A 6,000-nucleotide genomic window follows, 5' to 3' on the forward strand; every position below is an offset into this window, starting at 1 on the left:
CCTAATGTATTGTTAAAGAGCCCAAAGTTAAATTTTATTAGACCTAGAAAAATTTAGGGTGGTCACAATTTCTTTTTAAGAGAAGACAAATCATAAAAATTATACATAATCTTCTTCTTCTTCTTTTTCAAATTAAGGTGTTCTTGTCACCACCTGTCTTCCATGTGATTCAGTGAAGCCACCCCGAGAAAAGCATGTTACATTTCAAAAGGCCATATATTCCGTTTAAAAGTTTGGCCTCCCTACTTTTTACAATGCATGCCTAACATCATAACCAAGAAGAAAAAATAGTCCCTTCTCAAAAAAAGAAAAGAAAAGAAAAGATAATTACAAGATACTGCTAATCTTATAGTTCGAATCTTTTCTTCCTAAACCCTCAAGTACTTAGTGTATATAAAGATGACATTTTCGCTAGAAGGCCTTGGTTTATTTGTGTTTTTAAGTAACTTGTTTATATAGATGCACTAATATGGTAAGTTTTAACAGTTAAATCATCGCAGCACGTGGAAGAAAGAAATGAACATAGTCTTTTCGGCACCGTCAAATCCACTTAGCTAAAAGCCTAAAACTAAAATCACTATCCGCAAATCAAACAAAAATGCATAAACTTCAAATCAATACATTGATCGGTTTTTAGTGTAGACAAAGGATTAAAATTCAAATATTTTATTCAACCATAAAAAATTTTATTAGTTGAACTAATTGAAACTCATTTTAATTTTTTTTTTTTTTTTGTCCATAGTTAAACATAAAAACAGTATCGTTCATAATTGTGACAAATGTTATAATAATAAAAAAAAATTGTGGCAAATTGTAACCTATGCAAATCTCAGTAACTATCAAACGGACTTGAGGCTTATAGACTTATCTTATGTTACAGTTCCTCTAAAAAACAAAAAGTCTTATGTTATAGTTAATTGGAGACATGCATGGTAGTGCCACTTCTTTCCTTGAAGGGATAAAAAATTAATTAGATTACTCTATATGTTTCTTAAAAAAAAAAAAAATTACTCTGTATGTTAAACACCTTAAACATATTTTTCTGCAACATGCTTTTTGTGCCCAACATTATAGTTAAACATGCCTGGTCTGTGGCAAAAAGAGCAATACAGGTGCCTTTGAACTATTGCTGGTACAACCCAGCATTTGTATAACTTTTGTTTTTTATCTCCCTTTGAATGGTATCAAAAAAAAAAAAAAAAAAAAAATCTTTTTTGGCTAAACATGTTAAACATCTTTTATATGATAAATTATAGAATAAAAGAAATTTAACTTCAATAGTAGTTTTATAATGGAGTATGATTTTGGGAATTGTGACATGTAGTTAACCTTGACTAATATATCAAGCCAAGACCATTTCTAGGTGATGAAGCGTGACTTCGTCAGTCGAAATGGGTAGATGGAACTCCTCCTGTCCGCTCGAATGTGTCCTTTAAGAAGGTCACCGGTGTGGTGCCTGCCACAACGCCTCCGATGCCAAAGTTAGAACAAAGAAACAATTTGTAAAATGGAAATGAATGAACAAGAATAGTAATGGGTATTTTCTCAGAGTGTTAGTCTCTGTGTACCTTCTGCAGACAAGGTGAGGGCTTTATATATGTAGTTTTGGTTGCTAGCCATTGGAATGTTTAATGCCTCTCTTAGTAACGCCTCCTCCCCAATAATGGGGCTTTTAATAGGTTCCTAACGGTCTGTTTTGCTGGTTTCGTAACTGCTCTAGTTATTGGCTGGCTTCATTGAATGATTTTCCTGCCTTCGTCAGTGATGATGATTTTCTCGTCACTGGGGGTTGCCTCGTCACTAGTGTTGGCTTCGTCAAGGATATGCATTCTCGTCACTCCCATTAGTTGCCCCCCAAGTTCTGTGGTCATCAGTGACGTGTCATGAGGACCATAGAAGGTGAAAAGTTTTTCCTGGGTTGTCTGTGACACTTGGGGTTCTGCTCCGAATTAAATGCATAATGGCGGCGCAATTGGCCACGTGGCGTGTGCTGATTGAGGGCGTTGATGGCATAACCCTTGGGTTTCTCGCTATTTTCCAGTTTCCTTGGATTTTTGGTTTCAAAACTTTTCTTTTCCTTTACTTTAATTCTTTTGCTCTGAGTGTTATCTTTTTCTCTTATTTCCGCAATTACTCCGATTCTGCTCCGACGACTCTGACCTTGCTCCGGCGACGCTTCTTTCAGAATTTTTCTGGCTTCGAACGTTTTGCTTTTCAAGGTACGTTATTCTTTTATCCCCCTACTGTTCCCTTTTCTTAATGATCTTCTTATGTGTTCCTAATTTTTCCTTTGTCCTTTGCTTTTGTGTTTGATTTTTGGGTTTTTAGGATTGTGTACCCTTTTCATGGTCAGTTCTTCTGAGGTTAGGGTAGCTTGCCCCTCAGTCTCTTTCTTTTTTGCTCACTTAGGGGCGGCTTTGGGTGTTTCTGGTGACTTTTTCCCTTTGGTTGGGGACTATATTTTTCAAGGTTGTGGGTTAAGTGTAGTTTTAGGGGAACTATCTCCAATATTAGGCCAGTTATTAGCTTGGTTTGAGGGAGAAATGAAGAGGATGTCGGAGGTGAGATCTAGCGAACTAGACACTAGTTTGTCATCCAGCGAAGGCCCGATTGAGGGTGATATGGCTGTCTCCGTCCCTCGTCAGGTTAGGGCTTTTTACGCCCTTGGGGAAGAGTGTGGGCTGGACGCTGACACCGTGGCTAGGTTTAAGGATAGGTTTCAATTTCCTGCGCGAGTCCGCGTTCGTCGGCCTGGTCCTGAGGATCGGGCCTGCCACTTCTTCCCTAGTGAAGTATGCTTCTACGAGGCTGCTTTCACTTGTGGGCTTAGGCTACCCGTCCATCCGTTGGTGATGGAGCTTTTGGGTTATTTTGGTATTGCCCCCGGACAACTCATGCCTAATTCTTGGAGGATAGTGATCAACTGTATGGAGATATGGTTGGCCGCCAACGAGGATATGATCAAAGTGAGTGAGCTCGTCCACCTTTACCGCTTAAAGGAGTCAAAAGAGTATAGGTATTACGAGCTAGTCCCTTGGACGAGGAGGACTAGAATCATTAAAGGTTTAGCCTCGTCATTCAGGTACTGGAAGTCGCGTTTCTTTTTCGTGTCCGGGGACGATTTTGAGACCCCTTCTAGCGAGGCTTGGGGTGATATCTCAAGGTTACTTCGTCGGTGGGGAACCCCCAAACTTAGGTGCGTCCATGTTTCTCCTCGTTTGTTAATCTTCGTCTTGCATATTTGGTCGTCCCTAACCCCTTGTTCACTTTTCTTTGCAGTTAAAAGACGCCCCAAACTAAAGAGCAAGTACCAAGGTCGTATTGAGAAGGCGATAGAATATGCCAAGTCGATTGAGAGTTAGGACGACCTCGTTGACCCACGGACGCTTGCTTTCTACTGCTTAGGCTCGGACCCATCTCCTTATGTCTTGCGTAGCATTAACATTGAGGAGAAGAAGAGTAAGTGTTTACCTCATCAGTATTGATCTTCACGTGTGTACTTTGGATTTCTTAGTTTTTTTTTTTTTTTTCTTTTTTATAGAGATGACGACCAGGTTCAACAAAGATATGTACGCTAAGATGAGGTCCAAGAAGGACGAACCTTTGGCGAATATTGGCAAAAAGGGGGTCCACATCACGGGGAAGGGTCCGTCCGTCCTCCCATCTGCAGACGCCACTCCCATTGTCTCGGGAGTTGAGAGCCTACGGGTGGCTTCACCGGCTACTTCAGTTGAGGAGATCCCCACCCCTTCTTCCAAAAGGCAGCGATTGTCGGCTAAGGAGAAAGTGGGTTCGTCCGTTTGGGATGATGAGGGTGTGGCCGTGGAGCGGGCACATGACGTTGTAAAGGCTGAGGACCTTAAGGTATTTTCTGGAGTGCCTCTCAACGTGGTTGCGAGCCAGCATGTACATAAGATTGTATAGGTAAAACCACTTCTGTATTTTCCTTGGTCTCCTTTCACATAAATTTCCCCACTTTTTTTTTACTGACGAACTTAATTTACTTTGTCAGGTGTTGGGGGAGAGCCTTCACCTTGCTTCTGAGTGTCTCACTCAAAAGGCTAAGGTGGCTTCTTTGGCATCCAGGATGGAGGCCTTGGAGAAGGAGAACTCCACGCTGAAAAAGGATCTTATAGAGTCGATGGACGAGGCTGCTGCTTTGAAGGAGAAGGTCAAGGCCTTGAATGCCGATCTTAGGGTTGAGTGTCAGCTGAACCTGGAGAAGGACAACCAGCTTCAGGCGGCAAAAGAAAAGCTAAAAACGATCGCTGCTAGGTCCGTCGAAGCCTTCCAGCAAACCGAGAAGTACTCCACAGTGCTCTTTAGCTGGTACTTCAAGGGCTTCGAGCTCCTACGTAGGTACCTCGTCAAGCATCCTACCGGGGTTGATCTGTCGAGCCTGGATGTAAAGGTGGTAGATCAAGAGATGGCGGCTGACGAGGCTGCTCAGTCATCGGCCCCTGAAGGTGACGCTCTTGCTGGTGACGCTCCTGTTGTTGGTGACTCTCTTGATGCTGACGATCTCCTTACTGACGCTCCTACCGACACCTGGACCTGATACTTGTGAAAATTTATTTGTTATGTATGCCCTTTATGTTTTTGGCTTTTTGATGGTTTTTATTTTTATTTTTTTTTACTCTATTTTGAGAACAATGTTTCTTGGCCCTGTGTTTTATGGGTCTTTAAGAAGAACAAGGATAATTGCCTGTTGTTTTTGGGCTTTAATTGGTTTTATGATTTTGTACTTACCTGTTTTTATGACTATGCTCGTGCTTGTGATGTTTTAAGTTCGTCCATACCTTGTACTTAGTATAAATTTCTTAACTGTGTCAATGATTTGTTTATCACTCTCAATCCTTCAGGAGGGCTTGAATACAACCTGAGTTTTGTTTTGATTTGTTGCAAGGTTCTTGTCCCTCTTCTTTTTCTCTTTATCCTTTTTCTTGTGGATTCGTCAGTAGCCTGAATTTGTCAAGCGGGATTTTGCCATTTGTACTGGCTAAAGGATTGTGTCTTCGTCAACAGCTTGTTCCTGTTGGGGGGGGGGGGGGGGGGGGGCTTCCTACTTGATTTGCACTTATTCTAGGGATATTTGCTACTTTTATGGCTTCGTTAGTGACTTACATCCGTCAAAGAAGAATCTTATCATTTAGCCTTTTTTTTGGTGACTTACATCCATTTAAGGAATCTTGTCACTTTAGGCTTCGTCAGTGATTTACATCCGTCTTGGCGGAATTTTATCACTTAGCTTTTATATGTCTTATACCCGTTGAAAGTATCGTCAGTAACTTACATCTGTCAAGGCGGAATCTTGTTACTTAGCTTTTTTTATGCCTTAAACCCGTTGGGGGTATCGTCAGTAACTTACATCCGTCAAGGCGGAATCTTGTTACTTAGCTTTTTTATGCCTTAAGATTGGCTAGACCTGCCTACACAAAGACATCAGAGGAATAATTCATTAGAGGAATGATTCTTTTATTGACTTCAAGAATGAACATGTCCGTTTGTTACATCTACTTGTGGTACTTTTTTAAATGCTCGATGTTCCATGGTCGGGGGAGCCTTTATCCGTCCATGGTCTCCAAGTGATAACTGCCTTGCCTTGAGTAATGAGTAACTCGGTAAGGCCCTTCCCATGTGGGACCCAGCTTTCCTTGGGTAGGATCTTTGGTTGCTGCGGTGATCTTGCGTAGGACGAGGTCTCCTATGTCTAGTCATCTGAGTTTAACCCTCTTGTTGTAGTATTCGGCCATCTTCAGCTGGTACTTCGTCATCTTGCTGGATGCGTTGTCTCTTATTTCGTCCAGACAGTCCAAGTTGAGTTGCAGTTCATCGTCATTGCACCCTAAGTTGAACGCCCCTCGTCTGATGCTTGTTACTCCCACTTCGACTGGGATTACCGCTTCCGTGCCATAGGTAAGCCTGAAGGGGGTTTCTCCTGTTGGGGTTCTCAATGTGGTCCTGTAGGCCCACAGGACATTAGATAATTCTTCTGGCCAG

This window comes from Quercus lobata, chromosome 6 (assembly GCF_001633185.2).
Source record: "Quercus lobata isolate SW786 chromosome 6, ValleyOak3.0 Primary Assembly, whole genome shotgun sequence".
In the NCBI taxonomy this organism is placed as follows: domain Eukaryota; kingdom Viridiplantae; phylum Streptophyta; class Magnoliopsida; order Fagales; family Fagaceae; genus Quercus; species Quercus lobata.